At 50.1% G+C, this 27,427-nt stretch overlaps 1 long non-coding RNA gene across 1 annotated transcript; it reads left to right on the top strand.

Moving 5' to 3' along the window:
• The first annotated feature begins 12,129 nt into the window (after positions 1 to 12,129).
• Positions 12,130 to 16,041, top strand: LOC142819346 (uncharacterized). Its single transcript, XR_012897210.2, has 2 exons — positions 12,130 to 12,415; positions 14,438 to 16,041. It is a non-coding gene; the product is annotated as an uncharacterized LOC142819346 (long non-coding RNA).
• The last annotated feature ends 11,386 nt before the right edge of the window (positions 16,042 to 27,427 follow it).

The raw sequence follows: 27,427 nt of genomic DNA, 5'->3' as shown, positions 1-27,427 counted from the left end.
TGCGCTGTGTGAAGAAGAACGTTCTTTTATTAGTTTTAAACCTGCTACCCATTAACTTCATTTGGTGTCCTCTAGTTCTTCTATTATGGGAACTAATAAATAACTTTTCTTTATTCACCCTCTCCACACCACTCATGATTTTATAGACCTCTATCATATCCCCCCTCAGTCTTCTCTTTTCTAAACTGAAAAGCCCCAGTCGCTTTAACCTCTCTTCATATGGGAACCATTCCAAACCCCTAATCATTTTAGTTGCCCTTTTCTGAACCCTTTCTCAGGCCAAAATATCTTTTTTGAGGTGAGGAGACCACATCTGTACACAGTATTCAAGACGTGGGCGTACCATCGTTTTATACAGGGGCAGTAAGATATTCTGTGTCTTATTTTCTATCCCTTTCTTAATAATTACTAGCATCCTATTTGCCTTTTCAACCGCCGCTGCACACTGTGTGGAAGTTTTCAGAGAACTGTCCATGATAACTCCAAGATCTCTTTCTGATTTGTCATAGCCAAATTAGCCCCCAATTGTAACTGCTGATGGATTTATGCTATGTACTGGTTTTTCCAAGCTGCAGACGTCCCTACAGACTGCAATGGGAGCAGGAGTTAGCCCCCGGATCTGGTGCCCATCTGTTGTGTCTCTCTCTCTTTTGGAGCTGTAACACTGCACAGAAATGTGGAAACGTAACATCACTTTATACAAAGTAGGGATGTAAAATCCCCATTACTCTAACCAGCTAATCCTTAGCTGGCAGCCCGACACACAGGGGGGCTGGCAGAAACTCCTGCCACCACCCGCCGCTTCTGCTACTGCTCCCCGTTCCCCCGCTTGGAGGGGGCCGGCTCTCAACCCCCAAGGGGCTGGAGCAGCCCTCTGCCCGCGGGTGGGGGATTGCTCCCAGTACTAGTTAACTGGTACCCAGTAAGCATCACCTTAACATCCCTAACGCAAAGTGCAATATATTCCAGGAGGCTTACGAGTTTATAACAATCCTGAGAGCTTGAGGACAGAGGCCTTGAAATGGACCACACTTACGCTGCTTTAATGCGGCTTCCTCCTTATTTACACCAATACAATGGCTCTAACCTAGACTGACTCTAGCTGTTAGCAAACCAGCAGAATAACACTGCTGCATTCACTCCCCAAAAAGGCTATGTCTACACTTGCGGCTTCTTGCGCGAGTAATATGCAAATGAGGCTAAGCGTGGAATATCGCCACGCCTCATTTGCATACCTAATGAGCCACCATTTTTTTCAGAAGAGGCTCTTGCGCAAGGAGCATCTACACCGCCCCTCCTTGCGCAAGAAAAACCCTCTTGCGCAATGCCGTTACACCTATTACTTGACAAGAAGAACGGCGTTGCGCAAGAGGGTTTTTCTTGCGCAAGAAGAGGCAGTATAGATGCTCCTTCTTGCGCAAGAGCCTCTTCTGAAAAAATGGTGGCTCGTTAGGTATGCAAATGAGGCGTGGCGATATTCCACGCTTAGCCTCATTTGCATATTACTCGCGCAAGAAGCCGCGAGTGTAGACATGGCCAAACTGTGTCCAGAACATGAGCCTGCTGTATTGGACATCCGGGTACAGCAGGTTCCTACTTGCAAAACAAACAGCTTCCAACAGGGACAAACGACAGCCCGATCCCTCTGGGCCTGGGGGTTGTGTGCGAGTCCTGCCGAAAGCAAAATGATTCTCATGCCCTCCTGTCCCCGGGGAGCCGCCAAGAGGCAGATGTGGTTGCTGAAGCCAAGCAAAGCCTTCTGCCGGCGGGATTGACAGCCTCGGCCGCGAGGAGGTGTCCATAATTCATCACCGCCAACCTGAGAGGCTTAGTCCGTTGTTCCCAGGGCCTGTGTTTGTCACTGGGGAAGACGCCAGCGTCCTTTCCACCCCTCTGGGCCTCCCAACTTGTAAAATGCAGGGCTTGGTGATTGTTCTAGCCCAGGGCTGGGGAACCTTTTTTGGGTCGGGGGCTGCTGACCTACAGAAAAATCAGTCGGGTGCCGCACACAAAAGAAAAGAAAAGCCAAAAAAAAAAAAAAAAAACCCCACCTCACTGACATGGCCCCTGACTCAGAAGGAGAAAGACGCTCCCCGCATTTCCCTCGCACACCAGAGCCTAAGGGGGCTCAGGGTAGTAGATTTTGTGTGCTCCAGCCCCACAGTAGAATGGCAGTGGGTCTGGAGCTCCAGCAACGCTAGGAGTGGGAGCCCTGAGCTTCGGGGGCTGGATCCAGGCAAGTCAAGGGCCACATCCAGCCCCCAGCCCCGCCACCCCTGTCCTAAACACATCCGCTGTGCACCCGCCGTCACAAAATGATCCCGCACGCAAGCCTGGACACACTCCTTGCACCCGGAGGTTTTATTTCAGGGGCAGCACTTGTACAAGAGAAGCTGGAGCAAAGGCGAAGCAAACGGTGGTGATGGTGAATCGGGGATGATTTGTATTTCTACCTGAAACAGTCTCTGGGTGAGTGAATTTCGTTTCATTGGTAATCGCTGTGGCGTAGCGAGTGCCAGGCTGGCGTCCTCTGTGGCTATACAGAACAGAAGCAGCTCAGGGGATGGCTCTGCAGAGTCTGCCTTCAAGTTGCCCTGGCAACCCGGCCCCAGTCGTGTCCTGGATGGACAATATTTGGGAATGATAAGAATGCTTAATCCGCAGCACTTGTCACATTCACGCAATAACCCTCCCAGCATCTTTTGGAGGTGGAAAGGGAAGTGTCATCATCATTTTGCATGGGGGAAACTGAGGCACCGCATGATTTCCTCCCCTCCCACCGCAGGCTACTGACCCGTCAGGGTCTCAAACAGGAGTTCAGCAGTGGTTTTCTAACTGTGGGTCACGACCCAGTGCTGGGTGGTAGAGAATATCAGGCACGGGGTCTCCTTGTGCAGGGAGACCAGCCGGGGGGAGGCTCGAAGGCAGCTACCTGCCTGTCCTGGCACCACAGACTGCGCTGTGCGCCAGAAGGGGCTGGCAGCAGGACCAGCTTCTAGGTGGGGGTGGGGAGCATACAGGGCTGCCTCTACCCTGAGCACTAGCTCCACACTCCAACTGGCTACAACCTGCTGCCGGCTGCTTCTGGGGGCATCATTGTCTGCAGGGCCAGGAGAGGCACGAAACTGCCTTAGCCCCGCCTGCACCACTGACAGGTAGCTGCTCTAGCTCAGCCCCTCCTGCCCTAGCCCACAAAGCCGGACCCCCCTCCTACATGCTAAAGCTCTCCTCCTATGCCCCCCCTGGAGCCCACACGCCAATCAAATTATGTTGGGGCACTGGCACCAACCATTTTCTTCAGCTGGGTCACACCATTGACTCCTATTTAGCTTGTGGTCCACCATGACCCCTAAATCCCCTTCTGCAGTGCTCCTTCCTAGACAGCCGCTTCCCATTCTGTAGGCATCACTGATTGCTCCTCCCTAAGTGGAGTGCTTTGCATTTGTCCTTGTTAAACTTCATCCTATTTACCTCAGTCCATTCCTCTAGCTTGTCCCGATCATTTTGAATTTCAGCCCTCACCTCCAAAGCACTTGCAACCCCTCCCAACATGCACTAGCCCAACCTAACATAGTGCTAGGATAGAATAATTCCACCCTTGATGACTCATCCCATCTTTATCTTCTTATCTGAGCCAGCCAGGTGGGTGGGTAATTGGGGAGTGATGGGTTTTGTGGACACCTGTGCACTGAGATCACAGCTGGGACCCATCTCACCCATTCCATAGGCCAGTTTCCTGCCTTGCTTATTAAGCTCATAACACCAGGTTAATAAGATTTCCAAGAGACTCAGGCCCAGAAGGGTTGAGATTTTTAAAAGGCCCTAAAAACAAGGGCTACATCTAGACTGGCATGATTTTGCGGAAATACTTTTAACGGAAAAGTTTTTCCACAAAAGAGCATCTAGATTGGCAAGGATGCTTTTGCGCAAAAAGTACTTTTGCACAAAAGCATCCGTGGCCAGTCTAGATGCGATTTTGCACAAGAAAGCCACAATCACCATTTTTGCCATCGGGGCTTTTTTGCACAAAATGGTTCTCAGCTGTCTACACTGGCCCTCTTGCGCAAAAGCATTTGCACAAGAGGGCTTTTTCCCGAATGGGAGAGTCATTGTATTTGCGGAAGAACACTGACAATCTTACATGAGATCGTCAGTGTTCTTGCACAAATTCAAAGCGGCCAGTTGCAGAAAAACTTGCCAGTCTAGATGCAGCCAACATGTGTGTATGTGTATATATATATATATATATATATATATATGCAAAACTCACTTCTTCAGATGAGATGATCTTGATTGGAGAAAAAAAGAGGGACCCTCAGGCTATGTCTACACTGGCATGATCTTGCGCAAGAACTCTTTTGCGGAAGAGTTCTTGTGCAAAAACTCTTCCAGAAGAGAGCGTCTACACTGGCATATGCGTTTGCGCAAGAGATGTGCTTCTGCGCAAGAGCATCCATGCCAGTATAGATGCTCTCTTGAGTAAGAAAGCTCTGGTGGCCATTTTAATCACAGGGCTTTCTTGTGCAAGAAATTCATGTTGCCTGTTTACACTGGCCTCTTGTGCAAGAACAATTGCACAAGAAGGCTCATTCCTGAGCAGGAGCATCAGCGTTCTTGCGCAAGAAGCACTGATTTCATATATTAGAACATCAGTGTACTTGCGCAAGAACTCCCCGCCAGTGTAGACAGGCAGCAAGTTTTGCGCAAGATCGCGCCAATGTAGACACAGCCTCAGAATCAGAAGGGTGAGGGAGGAGTACCTATCAATTGTAGTCCTGGTGGTAATGACCAGGGGTTTGGACCAGGTCCCATATGAAGAGAGATTTAAAAGACTGAGACTTTTCATCTTAGAAAAGAGGAAACTAAGGGAGATATGATAGAGATCCATGAAATCATTAGCCTCCTGGTGCTAACGAGGCTAATTTAGACTTCATACTTCCTTAATCTGGCTTGAGCTAAACCAAACTCCACTCCAGTTTCATTGTAACATGGGACACTAATCTAAAAGGGGGTAGATCTCATGTTTGTCCATGAGAAGAACTTCTGCCTGGTGTTTGTCTACTTTCAGGGCTGGTTCAGTGATTTGGGATCTTCTTTGTTCCCAGAGAGCGTATTTTACCCTCTGATTACAAAACACGCTGCGCCCTGCTGTTAATTAGCCCAACTGCTGAGAAACCCAGATTGGATGGTGGGCTGGCCAGCATGGGGTCCACCCCCCAGGTGAGCCTATAAAAGAGCCAATGAGTGCAAAGACAAGGTAGAAAACTTATTGTCCAGGTGGATGGGACTGTAGGTAGCAAGGCAGAAAGAGTGAGACTTTGGCAAGGTGTTTGGGGGAAGGAAAAATATGCCCCAAATCAATGAATTTACAACACAGGCAAAGATCTGTCACTGTTGAGCTCAATTGCTGAGGGGTTAGGAATAGGATACTGGAGAGAGTGGGAGGGAGATTAGGAATTTTTCCTTGGCAGAGGAAGAGGGGTTTAGGCCCAGACAATAAGCTCTGGGTAGTTGGTTTCCTTGGCTGGAGTTCTATAGAGCAGGATGGGGTACCTAACGCCTGGGAAGCCAGATGTGCTCCTCTGCTTGTCCGGATCCAGCTCCTGACCCCAAAAAAGTTCCTCACCCCTGCTATGGTCCTATGGAGAATGATCGTCCCTGTGCTCTCTCTGGATTTGAAGTGGGATGTGTGCTCACATGCTGCCCTGGGGGGTTCTTCTCACACCAGGTAGGAAAACTATTGGAGTGCCAGGCCTGTGAGGCCACGTAGGTCTAAAAACTGAAAGACAAGAGTCTCCCTGGTTCTAGGTCTCCCTGCACCAAAGAAAGGTTTATGCAAGAGCATAGGAGTGGCCATACTGGGACAGATCTAAGGTCCATCTAGCCCAATATCTTGTCTACTGACAGTGGCCAATGCTAGATGCCCCAGAGGGAATGAACAGAACAGGTAATCATCAAGTGATCCCTCCCCTGTCATTCATTTCCAGATACAGAGGCCAGCGACACTATCCCTACCCATCCTGGCTAATAGCCATTGATGGACCTAACCTCCATGAATCTATCTAGCTCTTTTCTTGAACTCCGTTAAAGTCCTAGTCTTCACTATATCCTCTGGCAAGGAGTTCCACAGGTTAAAGGTGTTTCTCTTTGGCTCCGCTAAGCCTCCCTCTCAACTCTGGCCCCTCGGGGTTCCCCACCCCTCTGCTGCCTTGTTATCACTCCTGTTTTTTCCTGGCTTCCGTTGCCCCTTTGGCCTGCCTCCTTCTATCTGACTGAGGCTGTCTGCCCTGCAGCCCAAACCCCTCCCCCTTCTTATCCAAAAGCTGGGTGTCAGCAGAAATGTCCTGCCTCTCTCTCTCCTTGCAGCTATGAATGGCAGCAGTGCATTGGTGCAAAAGATGGGGCCTGGCCATTGCACCCAGAACAAAGCTAGGGGGCAGCAGGGTGGGTGTGCCTCATCTATCACTTGCACTGGTGCAAACTGGGAGTAAACAGAGTGGTAATGCCTGTGTGAAAGGTTACTCAAAGATCATCAAAGACCCAGAATTGTGGAAGAGTGAATAAGTCTAATAGGGTATGTCTACACTAGCCCCCTAGTTCGAACTAGGGTGGCTAATGTAGGCATTCGAACTTGCAAATGAAGCCCGGGATTTAAATATCCCAGGTTTCATTTGCATGTTCCCAGGCGGGCACCATTTCTAAATCCCCTTATTTCGAACTGACTGCCTGCGGCTACACGCGTCAGTCAGAAGTTAATCCGAACTAAGTCCTTAGTTCGGATTAACTGTTACTCCTCCTGCAATGAGGTTTAACAGTTAATCTGAACTAAGGACTTAATTTGGATTAACTTCTGACTGCCGTGTGTAGCCGCGGGCAGACAGTTCGAACTAAGGGGATTTAAAAATGGTGCCCGTCCGGGAACATGCAAATGAAGCTTCATTTGCAAGTTCGAATGCCTACATTAGCCACCTTAGTTCGAACTAGGAGGCTAGTGTAGACATACCCATGGAAACAGCAGTGGGTGAATATAACCAAAGTTGCAATGTGTAGCTTACAGTCCAACACTTAACAGGCTAAAACCCTTGTCTAAAGCAGTTTCTCACCCAACACAATTTTCTAGCATCACTCACCAACGTAGCGGGGATCCACCTTTCACGAGTGCCAAAAGCATTGGCCTTGTTGCTTCCTCAGTGAATGTTTTTCCCAAAATTCAGGATTTTGTCCTCAGGAAAGGACGGTGACCACCCCTACCTCTCCTCCTCTCCCTCATCCTCTGGAATTTCATTTCCTAGGATGCTGGCTGCAAGTGTTCTTCACATATACATGTTGATTTCATATACAAAATGGGAAAGTTTAGAAAAGGCCAACAAAAATGACCAGGGGTTTGGACCAGGTCCCATATGAAGAGAGATTTAAAAGACTGAGACTTTTCATCTTAGAAAAGAGGAAACTAAGGGAGATATGATAGAGATCCATGCAATCATGACTGGAGTGGAGAAAGTGAATAAGGAAAAGTGATTTATTCCTTCTCATAATTTAAGAACTAGGAGGCACCAAATGAAATGAATAGGTAGCAAGTTTAAAACAAACAAAAGGAAGTATTTCTTCACCTAACACACAGTCAATCTGTGGAACTCCTTGCCAGAGGAGGTTGTGAAAATCACAGAATTCAAAACAGAACTAGATACATTCATGGAGGAGAGGTCCCTCCTTGGCTATTAGCCAGGATGGGTAGGAATGGTGTTCTTGCCTCTGTTTGTCAAAAACTGGGAATGGGCGACAGGAGAGGGATCGCTTGATGATTTCCTATTCTGTTCACTCCCTCTGGGACACCAGGTATTGGCCACTGTCAGTAGACAGGATATTGGGCTAGATGGACCTTTGGTCTGACCCAGTACGGCTGTTTTTATGTTCTTATGGGTTTCTATTGTAGTGGTTTACAACACTTAATGCATGGACCTAGGCAGACAAAGCCTTTGGGCTGGCAAAAACTGCTTGTCAATCCTGCCTGGGGAGCAGCTTTTAAAATCCATTGTCAATACAGATACACAACTCCTCACACTCCTCGTACGCCTGCGAACAGTTATGGGGATCAGCATGACACAAGCTTTTAGCAGACACCTCCCATAGCCCTTCTTGGATAAATACTATGAAAGCACCACATTAGGTGTAATGAGTTTGTCAGGCCTGGGAGGAGTCGCTGTTACAGAACAGTGAAAGTTTTGCCATCCACTGTCTCTCTCCGCCTCGGTACCTGTCTGGCCGGTCTCTGCAGCAGCCCAGTGCCTCCCAAAGCAAGCAGCAAGGAAACATCTGCTGGCTTTTCGCTACCTGCAGGGCCAGCTAGGAAAGGGAACTGGGTTTGGTCGCCTCTTTTTCTCACTGTTTCTTTGGCTCTCTCCTATGGGTGTGCGGCCGACTCGGAGCTGTTGTGGGGAAGTTAAGAGGCAGAAGGTTGCTGCTTTCAGTTCCTGGCTGGAGGTGTCGAGTGCCAAGGAGCCAGGAGGTTCGCTACAAACACTGGAAGGGAAAGGTGCTTTTCCTGTCTTTATGGAGTCTGGCCTGAGTGTCTTCTCACGGAGGGTGCTGTGGTCAGTGCACCTGTTAGCTCAGCCCAGTGCACTTCCTGGACAGCACTGTGGGCGTGCAGCAGCCTGGTGCAGCATGTGTGGGCAGGGGAAATCTGAGCCAAGGACGTCAGGGCAGACTCTGAAAAGGCCCGGCGAATAGCAGAGCAGAACACTCACAGCCTATGGTCTCAGACAGGCGACAGTGGACACACAGTGCACTTGCATGAATCTTCAGTGTGTGTCCCACAAAAGGACAAAGACTGCGTTCATCTTGTTCAGATGTACTACTGGGTCTGTGTCGTCATCCCCATTTAACAGAAGGGGAAACTGAGGCACAGACAGGTGCGGTGCCAAGACTAAGGTCACTCAGTGGCAGGAATAGATTCTAGCTTTCCCAAGTCCCAATCCAGTGTTCTAGCCACTCCTCTACCCTGCCTTCTCATTTAAAGAAGGGTAGGCCAAAGCTAAGATCCCCCCCACACACATACACTCTGCCCTCCACACACACATCTGAAAATACCCCTGGAATTCTGGGCAAGTTTGGATTGTGATAGGAACTTTGCACCTGGTTCCTTGGGCTGACCCAAAGTCTCAAGTTTGCAGAAGTTTGGACAGGGAGGTGGATTCACACGTTCCTAATTTGTGTCATCTCCTGAGCATATTAAAGGTATTATAGGCAGAGAGGGGAAAGCCCCACAGCAGTTGGCTCGCAACTCTGCCGTGGGTGGGGGAAAGGAACGCTTCATCACGTGCTGAATGGGAAGACGCTGAAAGGAAATGAAAGCAGGATGTATGTAACTCCCTTTTCTTTGGCTGGTATCTTTCTTGCTGTTGTGTTTCCCGGATGCAAAGAGCAGCACTTTGCTGGTTTGGGGGAGAGAATTCTGACTCAGGAAAAGGCCAAAGAAAGAAAGAACACGCAGCGGAAGAGACTGCTTCTCAAACAGTTGTCATGAATTCATGCCCTGCGCTGCCCCGCCCCTCTACTTACCCTGAAGGATGCAGTACATGGAAAGAACAACTGTAACTTTCCCTGTATATTGCACTCTGCTTACCCTCCCTTCCCATCTGCTTCCCTTTATGCAGTGCACAGTCAACCTGTGGAACTCCTTGCCAGAGGATGTTGTGAAGACCAGGACTTGCACAGAGTTCAAAACAGAACTAGATACATTCATGGCAGAGAGGTCCTTTCTCTAGCTGCCCTGTGTTATGTTAAAATGTTCCTTCCTGATGCTAAAACTCACGGGGGAATTTTTTCAAAAAATGGCGCAGACACTTTGCTCGGCGTGCTCCCAGGCCTCTCCATTCTCTTCAAGGGGTTACAAGGTGGCATGTGTGTAATGGGGCTCCTCAAAGGCTCCGCTGAACATGGATTAGGTGCCAGCAGCTCTTCCTTGGGGAGGGGCCGTTCGGAATGGTCAGGCAGAGGCGAGCATGCCTGGGAGCTCAGCAAACCTGCCGGCGAAAGAGAAAAGAAAGAAGGGGACGTCGAACTGTCGAAACCAGCGGGGAGCATCCCAGGAGCTCATGCCACCCTGCCCGGGCCAGGTCTGAGCAGGAATGCTCAGAACATTTGCCAGGGCTCCATACAGCATTACATGGCCTGACTCAGAGGGAGTTTCCGCCATGGCTTTTAGGAGACAAAACTGCTGTGCAGGGGAGCTGAGAGCCTGCGTGGGCCTGTGGGCAAGGTGTGGGGCCCCCCGGCTCTGTTCTCCCAGAAGGGGCTGCGCCTTGGGTAGAAAGGGTGGGGGCAGCCAGCGACGCATGCCCCGCCCCCAGCCCGCATGGCTGTGTGGACCACGCTGCACGGTGCTCTGGTGGCAATTTAAAGGGCCCACAGAGACGGCTGCTGCTGCCCCCTCGGCGTACCTGCTGCGGTCTAATACGTGTCACCATCAGGACCCCACCCCTTTCCCCATGTCTCATTCCCCCCAGGAACGGCCTGATACAATCCCACATCCTCCTGGACATTGGCAAAGAGGGAACTAAATGCCAAGTTACCCTCTTTAACAGAACCAGGCAGATCTTCCTGCAGCAGGGAGATCCTTTGCTAATACGCAGACAACACCCTGGTTCAGCTTGTATCCTTACTACGGCCACTCCTCCCCCCTCCCTCCCCTTTGGCTCACTGTCCGTTTTGTAATTTATTGTTCCTGTTTTTTTCTGCATTGGTCAGAGGTTCCCTTCCCCCTTCTGTTTCTCTAAGGGATGTTTACTTCAGGGGATGTGCCCAGTTGGTGACATTTCAAACCCAGCCTCTAGATCCAGTTGGGTTTTATTTACATAGAGCCCCCCCTCCTCCCCTCCCAACAATAACTAGATTCTGGTGGGAACAGGAGTGCGCAGGCCTGGTTTTGGCACTTGGCTAGGAAACCGCACTCCACTCCCTGAACGAAGGAAGGTGGCCGAATTGGAGCAGATGTGTGCTCTCCATGGAAGGATATTGCAGGCGTTATCTCAGCCGCGCAACCGAGATAACGTTTTTACGATGAGTTTTCCCAGATTCCTTTTCAGAGCCGCTGCCAGTGAACTGTGGCCACCAGGAAATGTGTGTAATATTCTGGGCAGGAACTGTTCGTGGGATCGTGTCAGAGAATACATTTTTCCCCCCTCCTGGGCTTTGTCCGATATCTGTGGAACTATGGTTATAATTAGACTCATGAAGGCCATAATAGGCTACGGGCAAGTCCACCGATGGGGGACGGGAGGGTGAAAACAATGAGAAGTCCTGTGGCACCTTATAGACTAACAGATTTATTAGAGCATAAGCTTTCGTGGGCAAAGACCCACTTCGTCAGATGCAAGGGAGAGTGAAAGGGGCAACTGATCCGGCACCAGGTGCCCCAGAGAGAATGAACACAACAGGGAATCATCAAGTGATCCCAGCCTCTGGCAAACAGAGGCGAGGGACACCATGCCTACCCATTCTGGCTAATAGCCATCAAGGGACCTAACCTCCATGAATCTATCTAGCTCTTTTTTGAACCCTGTTAAAAACTTGGTCTTCACAACCTCCTCTGGCAAGGAGTTCCACAGGTTGACTGCGTGCTGGGTGAAGAACTACTTCCTTTTGTTTGTTTTAAACCTGTTGCCTATTCATTTCATTGGGTGCCCCCTTGTTCTTGTGTGATGGGCAGGGCTGGAGATGTTGCATCGCCTCCCATACTGGAGGGAGAAGCAGCTGGCAATGGACTCACCTGCTGAGCGAGTGTGTACTAGATAGAGACGGGACCCTGAGCCATGACCTCCAGACGGGGGCCTAATGTCAATGGAAATGCCGAATCAGCCTTCTGATTCCGATCCGGTCGGTCAGCAAGAGCAGCCGTGTAAGAGAAGACAGAGTAGTCTCTCATTGACACAGGTTTGAGAGATGGATTTCAGCCCTGGGTCCCAATTGTGGTCCCCACATGCCCCCTCTTTGGTGTGGGAAATGTGGACCCTGAGATCTAGTTTGGGCCTCTCTCTGGTGTATGCTTGAATGAGTGAGTCCAGGTGAATAAAGGGTGGCTGCCAATGTGCACGCACACAGTTTAATATTAACTTTGGCATTGCAGCTCCCAGGGGAACACCGTGCAGGCACCTGAGCATACCTCTGCCACCTGCTTTCAAAGCTTTTTATGGCCTTTTGGCTCCAGGGAAAGAGAGAAACAGGCAATCCGGGACCCCAGGAGGAAACTCAGCTGCGGGAGAAAATTGACCACTGATCCTGTCGGTGCTGTACTCTTTGGGGGCAGTCTCCAGGGGCTGTCAATGCATGGCTGCTGACTGCCCCAGAGCCTGCTATTTGGGAGAGACAAATGGCATTTGCTGGCACAATTCCGTTCCGTCGCTCTAAATCACAGGTGAGTTTAAAGGACTTTGAAACTAGGACTCCAGGCAGCGAATGCTGCCAAGCCAAGGCAGGGCAGTTTGCCTCTTTCAAAGCACCACACCTGGCCCCTGTCTCTTCACTGATCTCAGGGTTTGTGTTTTGTTTTGCCGGTAGGGCGTGGACCGATTGCTCCACTAGTCTGTCAGGCTAATGACTGATTATTGTTTCTCTGGCTCGCTGGCTGACTCCGAGATTTATGGGAGAAGGCAGGGAAACCTTCAAGACTATCCCTGCCACAAAGCAGAATAATCCAAGGGGAAAAACAGCCGGGATTGTGACTGGTTACTTTCGAAGGATGCTGGGTGACGGCCGGCGTCTCCGCCACGCACAAGTCGCCGAAAGGATAATTTTGTAATAAAACAAGAACAGGAAAAGAACCCTTTGAATTTCCATAGGCCAGTTCAGCTGAGGACCTGGAAGGGGTTGGCAAGGTTTAATGGAACCGCCACGCATGCTGGGGAGGTTGGCTAGCGCCCACCCTTGCTTAAAGATGGGCAGACGGAGTGCAGAGAACCAAAGAGCCCTGCCCAGCTTCTCTCTGTGATCTTGTCCACGCCAAGCAAGCTGGTGTAGGTTGTACAAATGCCAGAATCCTGTCTACACTGCAGCTTCCTCCGCGGCTCCCACCCCCGATGGCAAATTCCAGCCACCAAGCTTGCTAGCAGAGCCAGCTAGTAGGTAAGGTGGGGAGCACAGAATGGAACCTTGCTCTCACCACTAGGCAATCAACCCAGACCTTCCATAGATGGTACTAGGCGACAGTTAATATACAAAAAAAGAGGCCGCTGGAAGACAGAGTCCTCAGTCACTCAGTCCTCTCTCTGCATCCCTGAGCTGTGCCCAAATTCGGGCCAGGTGTGGGGAGTCACATTTAGTGCTATTCCCCAGTGAGTCTCCTTCAGAGCTTTAACCCTAACCCTCTACTCTTGCTTCCTTGGCTCCTGAGACCCTACCGAGCATTGGCTAGGAGGGAGTTTCTCTGACATCCAGCCTAACTCACTTGCACTCTGGTTTCACCATCCTTCCTTGCTGCAGCACTCTGAAAGTCAACATTTTTGGCCTCTGGGAGGTGTCCCACGGTGCTCTGGCCAGCACTTCCAACTCTACTGCTCTCCAGGCCAGGATGCTGGAACAATTGAGAGCCATTGAACCAAACTGTAAACCTTTGATATAATGGAAACTACTTCAAGTCAAGGGGTGCTCCGGCACCCCCCATGCCTCTTGGTTCCAATACTTTTATGTCTCCAGGTATGAAAAGCCCTGGAAAAATTTGAGTTTCAGGGTGCCCTTGTAGCCGAGAAGGCTAATGGCAAATTGAGGTGCATGAGTAGGAGCATTGAGAAGTGATTATTTTCCTTTTTTGGCACTGGTGAGGCCACCCCTGGAGTATTGCATCCAATTCTGGCCCCCCATTACAGTAAGAATGTGAACACATTGGAGAAAGTCCAGCGAAGGGCAACAAAAAATGACAAAGAGGGTGGGGAGAGGCTGTTCTCAGGGTGAGAGAACAAGGAGCAATGGGCTCAAATTGCAGTGGGGGAGGTCGAGGTTGGAGATTAGGAAAAACTATTTCCCTAGGAGGGTGGGGAAGCACTGGGACGGGTTCCCTAGGGAGGGGGTGGAATCTCCATCCTTAGAGGTTTTTAAGTCCCAGCTTGAGAGAGCCCTTCCTGGGATGATTGAGTTGGGATTGGTCCTGCTTTTAGCTTGATAGCCTCCTTGATGACCTGGACTCGATGGCCTCCTGTGGTCTCTTCCAACCCTATGAATCTCTGTTTCTAGAGCAGGCGGTACACCAGAGCCCTGAACGCTTCCGCCGGCCTGCACAGAACACACGCCCCCGCAGAGGCAGCATCAGCTGTTAAAATTATATTGGGCTTTGTGTTAGCCTAAAAGACAAGAGATTAAAGTACGAAAGTTAGTGCATTTCCTGTTTATTACCCTCATGATTTACTATCCAAATACTGATAACGGCTCAATATATTGCTCCCAGGTGCAGCTGATTGGGTCTCCACACCTATCTGCCTCTGAGAGGTGAAATCTCAGACAAGCCCAGTCAAACTCTCCCATGGGATGGGGGCTGTGTCTTGCCCCCATGCCCTCTTGTACACCCCAGCTTTGGCGGTGTGCGGCTTCACCCTCAGCCCAGCAGCGTGACCCAAGTGACTTTTTAACCTTTTGACACCTCTCATGACTGGCTGGAATCGTCTCCTGCGCAGAAAGGGGAAGGCAGGGTTTCTGTTTCCCCAGCAAGACGCCGGAACCCACCCAGCCCCGAAGGTCAAGCTTATTTTGAAAAGTCACGTGCAGCTTCTCTCTGCTTGCAAAACTCTCGGCCTCTTACGAAAGGCCCCTGTCTTGCAAAAGCAACGAGTTTTGAGAAACCCGCTGGATATCAAAATAGAACTCACCGAATGATGTGAGTTGTCTGATCCATGTGGCCGAGTGGCTCAAGGAGATGAATGAGAGTCAGGACTTTTGCGTTCTGTTTCCAGTTTTGCTACTGACAATCTGGAAGCCTCAACCTCGGCGTGCCTCACTTTCCTCAGCTGCGAAATTGGGATAGCAGTATCTGCCTCTCCCACGGAAGTCTTAATGAATGAATATGTGTAAAGTGCTTGCAGATTCTCAATGCCTGTTCACGGTAGTTATGGTACTGTAAGTAGCTAGGCACCTCACAGTCTTTACTGTATTCTCCCTCACAACTGCTTTGTGAGGCAGAGCAGTCCCGTTATCCCCATTTTACATATGGGGAAACTGAGGCACGGGGCTGCCAAATGACTTTCCCAAGGTCATGCAGAATGTCTTCAGTGGAATAGAAACTTGAACTCAGGTTCTAGACTAATATTGTAACCATGAAACCATTTGAATACTTGCCAGCATCAGCCTGTGGCACATAGTTATAGCCCCTCATCTTATATGTTGGCCAAGTGAGAGCTGGGCCAGACTAGCAGCTTCTTTGCTCTCATTCTACCCCATCTCCTGTAGAGATTATTAGAGATGAATTGCTAAACCTAAGGCCAGGTCTACCCTTAGGGAGAAAGTTGACCTAAGATACACAACTCCAGCTACAAGACTAGCGTAGTTGGAGTCTATGTACCTTAAATCGAATGTCTCCAGCATCCCCATTCCAGAAGTCCCGTTGACTTCCCTTATTCCTCATGATCCCATGGAGAACCGGGGTCCAGGGGGTGTGATCAGAAATCAATTTAGTGGGTCTTTAGTAGACTTGCTAAATCGAATCCCGGAAAATCGATCTCTGGATTGATTGATCTCAATTTCTGTGTAAGATAAGGCCTAAGATGTTTAGCTTTAACTATTTCTAGTTGTCTCTCAATTCGTTTTTCTCTGGTGTTAGGGTAATGGTACTAATTTGTCTTTGTTCCCACACCGCTCCCATCTCGGATTCATTCCAAGTCTCACTTCCTTTCCAATAATTGTTCCAGCTTCCAAAGGTAACTGGGAAAGGATAATTTCTTGTTATTCCTCTCTCTCTCTCTCTTGCATCCACAAAAGAATGATTTTTGCTACATTGGCCAGATTTCTGTGCCAACGTTACCACTTTGGAAATAAATCACAAAGAGCATTCTCCTCCAACTCAACAGAATTTATGTATTTTAAATGTAGAAAAACTGCTTGGGCTGGTGAAAAGATATTTCACCTAGGACAAAAATGGCAAAACACTCAGGAACTTGTCCATTGCAATGAACTGGTTACAGTGTATGTGTCTTTCTGTGATTGCTGAATAACATCAGTATTGCACTGCTGTGAGTCATAAGCCCTATACTGCTCTCAGCTGAAGGCAATTCTCCTGCAGGGGCCCAGCTTTTGCAGTGGGAACATCTGAATTCTATTCCTGCTGCTGCCATAGCATTGCAATCCCCCCATCATGTTGTGCAGCCCAGGGGCAAGTGTGAAGCTCTCCAGTTGTCTCCACACAGGCTTGTGACAATTTCTTTGCATTGTGAGGATGTATGAAGGGAACATGAATAGCTTCACACAGCTGTAAGTGTGAAATATTCAGCTCAGTAGAAGAGCCGTTGAGACCAAATGAGCTTTATGTCTGACACTTCAATCTTGTCGGCATCTTTCTTGCTCCTCTTAGGGGTTCATTTAAACTACGGTTCCACACTGCTAAGGGGTATGGGCTGCTGTAAGCTGTACTGTGTGTGTCTGTTGGTAGCAAGTCTCAGCAGAAGTTCACTGAAGTAATATTATAGACCACACGGGTCTCAAAAGCCATGCAGGATTCAGCATACGTCAAGCTTAGCGCTGTTGCTGTTGATCTCTGCACTGAATGACTTTGCACGTTAATAAATGTGAGCATGTACAGGCGAACCTCAGACTTACAAACACCTCTGTTGTTTGTCTCTGGGAAATCTTCAGGACTGTAACCAAAACGTCATGGTTGTTCTTTCAAAACTTCACCACGGAACGTGGACTTAAAACAGCTTGCATACTTTGCTAGGCAGAAGAAAAATGCTTCTTTCCTTTTATGGAATTAGTAATTTATGTTTAACACAGTACTGCATTGGTGTGTGTGTGAGAGTGTGTGTGTGTGTGTGTGTGTGTGTGTTTGCTGGAAGGCACACTTCCACGCCAAAAGAGGTGTTGACTAGTCAGTTCTTAACGCCGATGTTCATTGCTCTGAGGTTCTACTGAAGCTATGCGTGCTGTCTCGCAAGCGTCCCGTTGGAGAGCCCAAACACGTACGTGCATAAAATGGCTTCTTCCAGACATCAGTTGTCATTTGCTAGTAGTGCTATAAGCACCTTTCACAGGGTGGCCTGGCTCCTGCCGTGAACAGTGCTGGAGGAGTTCATTACTGTAGACCCCGTCCTAATTCTCCTAACTCAGATTACGTCTACATGGCAGGCTTCTTGTGCAAGAACTTTTTGCAGAAGAGATCTTCCTCAATAAGTTCTTAAGCAAGAGCGTGTCCACACTGCCATGTGCTTTTGTGCAAGAGACCGTCCACACTGCCATGGGCGTTCTTGCACAAGAAAACTCACAGAATGGCCATCAGAGCATCAGTGCTTTTTCCGACAGGAGTTTCTTGTGCAAGAAACTCTTGTTGTCCATCCACACATGCCTTTTTGCGCAAGAGTACTTTTTGACTACACTAATCTACATGGCTCCGTTGATGGAGCCATGTAATTTAGACATACCCTGAATCTTCAGCTGAGGTAACCTAACCATGGACAAGGGGAAACTCGGGGGCCGGAGTGGGGAGGGTGTTAGAAATCCCTACCTAATCCATTTTATCCAAGGCTTTCCTGATATGCCCATCACAGTCTCTGCTTGCCGGCTCGGGCCACAGGGGCTAGTTCCTTGGATGCAAGCTGCTTTGGAAGGGTACCAGGCCCGTGGCCAGCTAAGAACCTCCAGGTAGCTCAGGCCATGGGAGAACCTTGCAAATTGCCCATGGCAGCTTGGTGGTCTCCAGAGAAACTTTGTGCTAGTGGACACGAGCCGTCCTCACATGGAAAGGAGCTGGGTTGTTCTCGGTGAGTATTTCTAAGCAGGATCCTCTGTTGGTTGGAGAAGTTAGGGTGATAGCAGCTGAACGCAGGCACGCAACACCCGTAGGAAAAAGTGTGCTCAGAGTGGATGCATCCCATTTCCTGACTCAGGGCAGAAAAATCTCTGCTGACTGATGTTGGCTTGACAGAGCCTGCAACCAAGGCTACGGCTAGACTTCAGGCTTCTTTCAGAAGAAGCTTTTCCGGAAGAGATCTTCTGAAAAAACTTCTTTTGAGAGAGAGCGTCTATACTGCCAAAGCTCATCTTTAAAAAGCGTTGGCATCTTACCTACCAAAGTCAAATGCTCTGACAGCGCTCCTTGGGTTTATTTTCCCATAATCATTTTTAAATGTAACACATTCTTATCAGAGAAATTACAGTGCGTCTGTAACGCCGACAGGTGGAACCAAACCTGGGACCTAAGGAACTTTGTGCATGAGCTAAAAGGCACCTGGCTCTCAGCTAAGGCTGTAGTGCAAACTCATTCCCTAGCTACATCTAGACTGCAGGCTTCTTTCAGAAGAAGCTTTTCCAGAAGCAATCTACACAGCAAAAGCACAATGAAAAAGTGCTGTGCTTTTTTGAAAGATAGCGTCTATCACTCATTTAAGTTCTGATTGCTGTGGATGGAGTGGCCACCAGGGCACCTGTGTTTTTTCCTCTTCCTTCAAAGGGACGCCCTCTTCCCCGTCCACACACGGGAAAAAGGCTTCTTCCTTGTAGAAAGAGGTTTACCAATGTCGGGAAAACCCCTCTGTTCTTTTGAATTTTTTTCGAAAGCCATTGCAGTATGGGTGCAAGTGAAGCTTTTTCGGAAAAACGGCTGCTTTTCCAAGAAGACTCTGTAGTGGAGACAGTCTAACTTGTTAAGGTGAACAACCACCCTGCCTGTGACTTTCTCCTCTTAGGTGGGGCTTGCCCTGGACCGTGTGATGGCAATAAGCCGTTATCTGGACGACGGGGGCCAATTCCTTGGTTGCGATACTCTTGATACGACTCATTTTCATCTTTGCAAATGCGGCCCCGGCTAAGCGTGATGAAAGGAGCGGCCTCGGAGCTTCAGACGAGAACCTGTTTGTCCCAAAAAGGGAGGTTGTGTGTGCCGCAAGCACAGAGGCATTCCCTGGAGATCTTATTGACTCTACAGAGGACGCTAGCAGGGTCACGCCTAGTTCCTAATTTTCATAACCGTTTCGGCATAAATATAAGCAAAAAGAGGAAGGTTGGGAAATGGAAAGCTTGTGTTGCAAGCTCTTTGAGCTGCCCTGACAAACACTACGCAAGCAGGCTGCTTTTTAATGACATCTTATGCAATTGACATTTTGGCTGGGAGAAACAATAACAAGCCGAGTGCTCACGCTTGACAGACTGACAGACGGCCACACTCTCACTCTTACACTCACACACACAGAATATTTCACTGAGAAATTGCATCATTGTTTAGCCGGTCAGATGGAAAAAACTTGTCGCACACTCTCTCGTTGTGTCTCTTTGTCTGTCTGTCTATCTCATACCCATACCCTCTCTTTGCCTATCTCTAGCTTGGGTATGTGTCGAATGTAGAAGGCAAAACTATCAACATTCAAGAAAAGGATCCGACTAGCGAAAGAGCTAGGAACCTCCCATACACTTGTCATTTAAACAGGTATCTCCGGACGTAACAGCTCAGATTTGGATTGCAAGTTACCCTGGGGTCTATCTGGAGTAAGGATGTGATAGTGGAAAGGAGTACACCAGAGCTACTCCACTTTGGAAGCCCTGGGGTGATACTCACAGCACATGCCGAGGGCCACAACTTTAGTGTGGTTACATGCAGAGCCAGCCCAAGCTACGGGCTGACTGGGCTACCGCCCGGGGCGCCCCAATGGAGGGGGAGCTGCGCAGGGCTGCCGGACCGGGCGGGGCAGGGCTGCCCATGCGCTGGTGCCCCGGAAGTGGGGCCACGCATGCACCGGGCGCCCGGGGTCCTGGGGCACCACGCGCCTGGGGGTGAAGGCGCACATGCGCTGCACTCCTGGGGGCGGCACCGTGCTCCCGGGGCCCGGGGCGCACGAATGGCTCAGGCTGGCCCTGGCTACATATATATGCCAATATATATGCAGATACATGCAAATAGCTTCTTTCACACTGACAGGCATGAATGCAAAGATTAAGGGAAGACTATACAACACACAGGCCCCATTTAAGTCAGTTCTGCTGACATTAATAAAAGGCAATATTGACCCGATTCCACCCACATGACAGTACTTTTAATGAGCAATGACAGTCCAGGAATTTAACTAATACAATGCATATCCGCAGAAGACCATTATATTGACTTCTTTTTTGTTTTGGCTCCCACCCGTGGGCCATGTGATGAGCCCCACGTAAATCCAAACCGCACGGCAGGCCACAAACAAACGGGCCGCGGGCCATATGTTGAGTAGAACTGATGTACATGGTTAATTGATGAACCTGGGCTTATCAGTTCATCTTCATGGTTACATGCAGGCTCCCGATAGAAGAGGAGAGCTAGCTTAAAGGTGCACACCAGTTCCTGGGGAGCTGCCTCTCCACTCCACACTGCTGCCTCTGTATCAGAGGCAGCAGTGCACAGGGTAGACAGGTGCCAGTACTCATGGAGAGCAGGCTTAAAAGCCAGATCCCCACATGCACCGGCTTCCAGGTTGCTGACTGCTCCCCCTCCCTGGTGTAATTTTTCAGCGGTTACACGATTACTTCATTAAATGCAATTGAGCACCCTTGGAACACAGCAATGGAAGGAAGGGTTGACAAGATTTCGAGAAGGACCCTGTGATAGTGGTGAAAGAGTCTGAGCAAGATGAAAGTGGAACACGGTTCCTGGGATCTGTCCAGGAGAAACTTTAAGGGCAGGGGCAGGGAAGGGAAGGCAGACTGAAGTGCCAGGTACATTGATAGTCCTGCCTAAGCATAACTGACAAAGTATTAAAGAACCTATCTAACCCAAGTAGTGAATGCACTTCCGAGAGCCAAGGCAGCATCCAACGCTGTGGCTATGTGGGCAGAGAGGACAAGTCTTGTTAATTACAGTGATGCGATAGCTGTTAAATAGTTGGGGAAATAAACCCTTGGCTACAAAACCAGAATTTGATTTTCCTTTTCTTCTCTTCCGCCCCTCCTCCCTGTCCCCCGGGAGTTTTATATTGGGGCCCTCAAGCTGCAGGTCTTGCACTTGATTCACTTTGTTTCAGAGTCCATGGGAATCTGCCGCACTGGTCTCGCCCAGATGAAGAATTTTGATCAGTTCCCAGCTGCTTCCGGCAGCCCCCAGATAGTCTGGCTTTGGCTTCTTCCCATCTTTCTAGGGGAATGTCCCTGAGTGACGGGAAGAGGGGCCTGGAAGGGAATTCCAGGCACAGGTGACTGATTTGAGCGATGGAGACGAAGCTAAAGGGGCGAAGGAATTCCGGATCGCTGGCCAGTGGACGGCTCCGGTGATTACGAACAGGTCAAGTGTAGAACTCTTCATTCCCAAGCTGTCTGCTTGATGGGTGCAGGACGTTCATCGTCCGATGAATAATTAACCTCTGAGAAACGACTGCGGGCTCTGAGACTCATGGTGATTTTCAAGGGCTCAGCTCGGCCCCCATTTAGGCCTCGATTTTCAGATGGGCTCAGCACTGTACCGGCCCCCAGCCAGGCCAACTTCTATTCCAATCTATTCCAATTCTGGCTACTCACCCCGGGCAGGGTTCCCTGTAAGCTGAGCACTTGGACAGCTGCCCAAGAGAGATTCAAATGCCGCCCAGCTGATTAGCAGAGCACCCACACCTGGCAGCCTGTGTGTCTATGAGTGGTGCACATCTGCTTGTGCCTCAGTGTATATAACAAAATTTAATCAGCACATGGTTGGAAAAAAATTAGAACACTGACTGTGGGGGCCTAATTGGGAGCCAGATTCTTGAAAACCTGTCCCTTAGTTACTACTGTGGTGAGTATGTTGCAAGCCCCAGGCTCAGTAGAGAGAGTGGTGCCATAGACCGGGTCCCATCCTTTAAGTAAAGAAGTCCATATGCTACCCACACTATTCTTGTTAGCGGTGTCTTGCTGTCTGCCTGAGCAGGCAAGCCAACAGTCGATCAGAGGCCGAATTCCCTGCAGGTCGGCGTGAGGTTGGCATTAGGGATGTGAACCAGAAGGACTCACCCTTAATGGGGAAGGCTTACCAATTCTCGTTAACCGGTAGGGGCTGGAGCAGCTCCCCACCGGCTTTGGGCAGGGAATTGCTCCAGCCCCACCAGGCCCGGGGTTGCTCCAATTGGCCGGCTGGAACAGCCCTTTTCTGTGGTGGGGGGCCACTCCAGCCCAGCCGCAGCCCAGCCTAACCCCCTTTAATCAGTTAATGAAACACAACGTTAACCAATGAAACAGGGTTTTACACCCCTAGTTTGGAGCTGACTCTGTAGCAGCGGCATGACGTAGGGTAGCCAGGTGCCCAGTTTTCTACCGGACAGTCCGGTATTTGTGCCTAGTAGAAAAATGTAGAAAATACCGGACATCTGCAATGTCCGGGATTTTCTGAATTCCCGGCTGGGCGCCGGAGGGAAGCCTGGCGGGGGTGGGGGAGCGACTGGGAGGCGGGGCCGCGATTGGCGCTGGGAGCCTTGTGGTTGCGTGCAAAAGCCGGACGGGGCGGGGGCCGGGACTCCCAGCCACTCCCCCTCCCAGCTTCTGCACACAACCAGAGGCTCCCAGCGCCGATCGCGGCCCCGCCCCCCAGCTGGGAGCCTCAGGGTGCGTGCAGAAGCCGGGAGGGGGAGTGGCTCCGAGCCCCGCCCCCGCACCTGCCCAGCTTCTAGAGGGAGCGCCTGCCGGGGGCACGGCCTGTTGGACTCCGGCTGTGGCCAGTGGCTGCACCCCACCCCCACCAGCTCTGCTTCCTGCCCCCCCTCCTGTCCAGCACCCCTGATCCCCCCCAGCTCTGCTTCCCGCCCCCCCTTCCTCCTGGCCAGCCCCATGGCCCCCAACCCGCCTCCAGCCCCGCCTCTCGCCCCCCTTCCTCCCGGCCAGCCCCACCCCCCTCCCAGCCGGTCCCTTCCCCCCCCCCCACCCACGATCAAGTGTGTCCGGTATTTTGGGGGGGTCTGCCTGGTAACCCTGGGCGTGAGGCCTAGGCTGTGTCTGCTAGGTTTCAAAGAGAGGATTTCAGTCGCAGGCAGCCAATTCACTAGGAAGGAAGACGGAAAGTTTTAGCAGCTCCCTCCAGCCACCAACAAGGGCCGGAGCATGTTGTGTACACTGGAAAGGTTCCACAGCTATCTGCGTGCTGACGAAGACTGGCGTGATCTCCACAAGAAGGGCCCGGCGGTGTTATCGGCGCCCCATGCTGATGGGGGCAGAAGGATAAACACAGATGCAGGAGGCACAGGCCTGTTTAATGTAGCCCTTCGTTGACGCAGGAGTGTGCAGGCTCGCTCCCCAGGGCCCGAGTCCCCTTTCTACCACGCAGGGCCGGATTAAGGGGGGGGGCTAGCTGGGCAGCTACCCAGGGCACCATCCTCAGGCAAGGAGTTCCACAGATTGACTGTGCGCTGCATGAAGAAAGACTTATTTTGTTTGTTTTAAACCTGCTATCTATTCATTTCATTTGGTGACCCCTAGTTCTTACGTTATGGGAACAAGTAAATAACTTTTCCTTATTCACTTTCTCTACACCGGTCATGCTATTTTTCAGACACAAAAGACAGGACTATGCAACACTTTAAAGACTAACAAGGTGGTTTATTAGGTGATGAGCTTTTGTGGGCCAGACCCACTTCCTCAGGTTTTGATGGCCAGATCTGGTCAGCTGACAAACAAGGGTTTTCCGACTGTTAGTGTGGGATTTGAAAAGTCCAACCCTTCTTGTACTACTCCTTGTCCATCCTCTCCAGTGACGAAGGTTCTGCAATCTGTACTCAACCTCTGTGCGAGTCAGAGGAGAACTCCACTTGCTGTCCCACGGCCGGGCTGGGGTCACCCCAACAAACCACAGTAATAGTTTGTGTTGGTCAGAAAGGCACACGGGACTCCCATACAACAGGGGTGTGGTTGTTGCAACACCTTGGACCTCATGCAGCCATTCACGTCTGTGCTAAAGGTTGTTGTTGTTTATATTGCGTTAAGAGGCTTCAAACAAGGCCCTGTGTGCAGGGAGCTGCACACTTACATAACACAAAGATGGTCCCTGCCTCTTAGGCTGTAAAAACAGCTCCTGCATTCTGAGCAGGTGTCATTTCCTCCTCCCTTTCAGCAGCTGTAAAGGACTCCCGAGTAGGAGACAATGGATCAAAGCACATGCTCTGTGGGTCCCATTGTGTCTTTTCTTAGCTGCACTCTGATCTGATGGTTCAAAAATGCCTTTTCTTTACTTCTCTCCTATTCACACATGAATGAGGGGGGAGTGTTTCCTGACATTAAACTTTACATTCAAGACAGGGCCTTTCACAGAAGAAGGAAAAACCATGCTGGAATTGATGGAGGAGATGATGATCCCCAATTCCTGTCCAAATGTGCTATTTCACCTGTGAAGGTGTTTTGTTTTGAAGACATTTCTCCCTCCTTGCACAGGGACTTTGATCTCCGACCTCGCTAATACAGTCGGCATTTTTCGACAGCAGTAAAAGTACAGCCCCCTTCGATAATGGGGCAGGAAAAAACGACACTCCCATGCGGTTTGTGATGGTTTATGGCCCCTTTGTCTTTCCTTTTTGATGGATGGTACATCATGCGCTGAAATGTCGATCAGATGTGGTTGACTATCGCATGTACATGCCTGCCCAGATAGGAGGGCCCGGAGGCATCTGGTGACCAGATCCTTTTAACATGCAGGATGGTGAGGTGAAAACAGGCCCTTGTCAGGAGAGACTGAGTTTGACAATGCTCTGGTGATTTACAGAGTCTGGAGGAAAGAGAGGGAGATCATTAAAACCATTAGAACAGGGGTCACCAACCAGTAGATCGGGATCTACTGGTGGATCTTGGAGCCTCTGATGGGATCCTGACTGGTTTGGCTAAGAGGCTGTCAAGTGCCCGTATTTCAGCTGTCCCTCCCCCCACTGCTGCTCCTCCTGCTCTTTGCCTGGGAGCCTCCCTCCCTCCCCCCCCCCCCCCCCCCCGCATCTCTGGGAGCTTCCTGCTTGTGGTACAGAGCAGGGAAGGGAGAGGAGGGGTGCAGCTGTCAGGGTGTCCCTTCTTCCACCCTGTATTCTATCTCCACAGAACGGGGAGAGGGGGACAACGGCCTGGGATGGAGGGAGTTTGCTGGCTACTTTGGGAATGGTGCAGGGCCGGGGCAGGGGTGAGCCTGCCTTAGCCTCACTCCACCACCACCCAGGAGCCACCCGTGGTAAACAACGTCCAGCGGGAGCCAGCTCCAAACTCCTGCCCCAGTCATGTACCCCCCCCTCTACACTCCCAAGTCCCTGCCCTAGCTCTGAGCCCTCCCTGACCCAAACTTCTTTACAGAGCCTGAACCCCCTCCTGTACCCCACTCCCCCCACCTAGGAGCTGGGCCTGCAACCAGCCACTTCTGGGGTGCAGCGCCGTCTGCAGTGTCAGGACAGGCAGGGAGCTGCCTTAGCCCCCCTCACTGCTCACCTGATCCCCCTGCAGAAAAGAGACCCAGTGCCCGACATTCCACCACCCACTCCTGGGTCTCGACCCCTAGTTTGAAACCCCCTGCTCTCAGCCTTGGCCCTGTCCCCTGGACCATGCTGGAAGAGCAGACTCCAAAGAGTCCAGACTCCCTGGGTCTATTCTTTGTTTTGGGATTTGACATGCTCTTAAATTGCCCAGAGGCTGGTCTGACACTGACTCCACAGAGCAATCTTATGTTCCTAACCAGAGGCGTGTGGGCCAGTGGAACACAGAACAGACAGGACCTTTAAAAAAAGGTGCATTGAATGTTTGTGAAAAGTACTAGAATCACAGACACCTTCTCTGAAACCGCCCGGTGGGATTTCTCTCAAGGACACAGCGATCAGGAAGTCGACAGCCAACGGCTCCTAGTATACTTTTAGGACATGCCCGGACATAATCCTTCCTTGTGCTGTAATGGCAATAGAGTAACAGAGCTATCTCTGTTACCAGGCCTCCTCCTTCCCTGGAGAGATGAGATTTCAGACAAGCAGGTGGAGTGGCCAGGTGTTCAAACAAAACTACACATCTCACACCCGCTATGCAAGAAAGGAGCAAAATTCACTTTCCAAGATTACCCGCAGAGGATTCAGATTTAGAGCTGATTGGAAAATAGAATCTTATTCCTCTGAAAAGCTTCAATGAAAATGACTAGTTTAGGGCAAAATGTTTCTCCCAATTTTTCAGGCCAAAAAAACCAAAGCCAAACAACCATGTTGTTGTTGATGATTGTATTATTTCATTTTTTTGCAACAAAAAGGCATCTTTTAAATGTTGTTTGCTTACCAAAAACGAAACAAACATTGTTTTTGGCTGTTTTGCTGAAAATGTGTAATGGAAAAGCTTTTTTTCTACCCCCAAAAATCTCAGTTTTATTCAAAAGCCATTAGTTAGTCAGAAAAAAGTTTTGAAGGAAACTGGTTGACTAACTCTGTTCAAAATGTTTGGGCCAGTGGCTGTATCTCTAACTTTGATCTGGAGGGAACTTTCTACAGGCTAAGCAGCTGCTATCTCCTCTAATTTTCCCTTTCTCTATCTCTTGCCAGGGGCCAGTTGCTAGTGACACAGACAACTGCCCGCTAGCACGTGGATGGAGATCGTCAGTTTATTTTGTGTCTGTTGCTGGATGGGCGCAGTGTTCAGTAACTCTGAACCCCCGCTGGATTTGAACTGGCGACCTAGAGATTAACCGACTTTCCGATCGCCTGAGCCCTTGTCCATTACCAATGAAAATGGCCACATCTTCCTTTACAAAATAGTCTCCTTCCAAGTAATTCTTTTGAAGCGTGTGCTCAGAAAAGTGTCTCTCTTGAGATCTTTTAAAGTTGCCCGTTCTCCACCATTGTTCATAGGTGCAATGTACTGAATGCCCTGATGAACGTGTTGGAAAATGTGCCAGGATCCAGCGCAGAAGAGGTGTGAAGTCATGGGGAGGCTTAGGTGAGTAAGAGGGCAACTCACCACCTCGCTCCTGGTTCTGGTTTTATGACTTCACTTCTCAGCAATGCACAGTGAGACGGGACAATCGGTGTTCTGGAGTGATACAATAGCAAGCGTGCTTTGCTTCCCCAGAAGGAACTTTGTTTAAGGGCTCACCAAACGTACGGCGTGTTTGTCGCTAGAAGTGAGTAACAGGACTTGCTCGGGCTAGTCCCATGGTGAGTTGGGAGTGTTGGATGGTTTCCAGAGGGCTGTTTTCTCCTGGTATAATATTAAACCTCCAAACCATTTGTTCCATAGAACTGCCTAGACTTGGGGTGGGGCTGGAGGTGGAGCACTGATGGATCTGTCCTTTGCCACACAAGGTTGGGGACAAAGCCAA

This window comes from Pelodiscus sinensis, chromosome 23 (genome assembly GCF_052426305.1).
Source record: "Pelodiscus sinensis isolate ZL-2025 chromosome 23, ASM5242630v1, whole genome shotgun sequence".
In the NCBI taxonomy this organism is placed as follows: Eukaryota; Metazoa; Chordata; order Testudines; family Trionychidae; genus Pelodiscus; species Pelodiscus sinensis.
The sequence above is the reverse complement of the archived record's forward strand: the minus strand, read 5'-3'. Positions and strand labels throughout refer to the sequence as shown.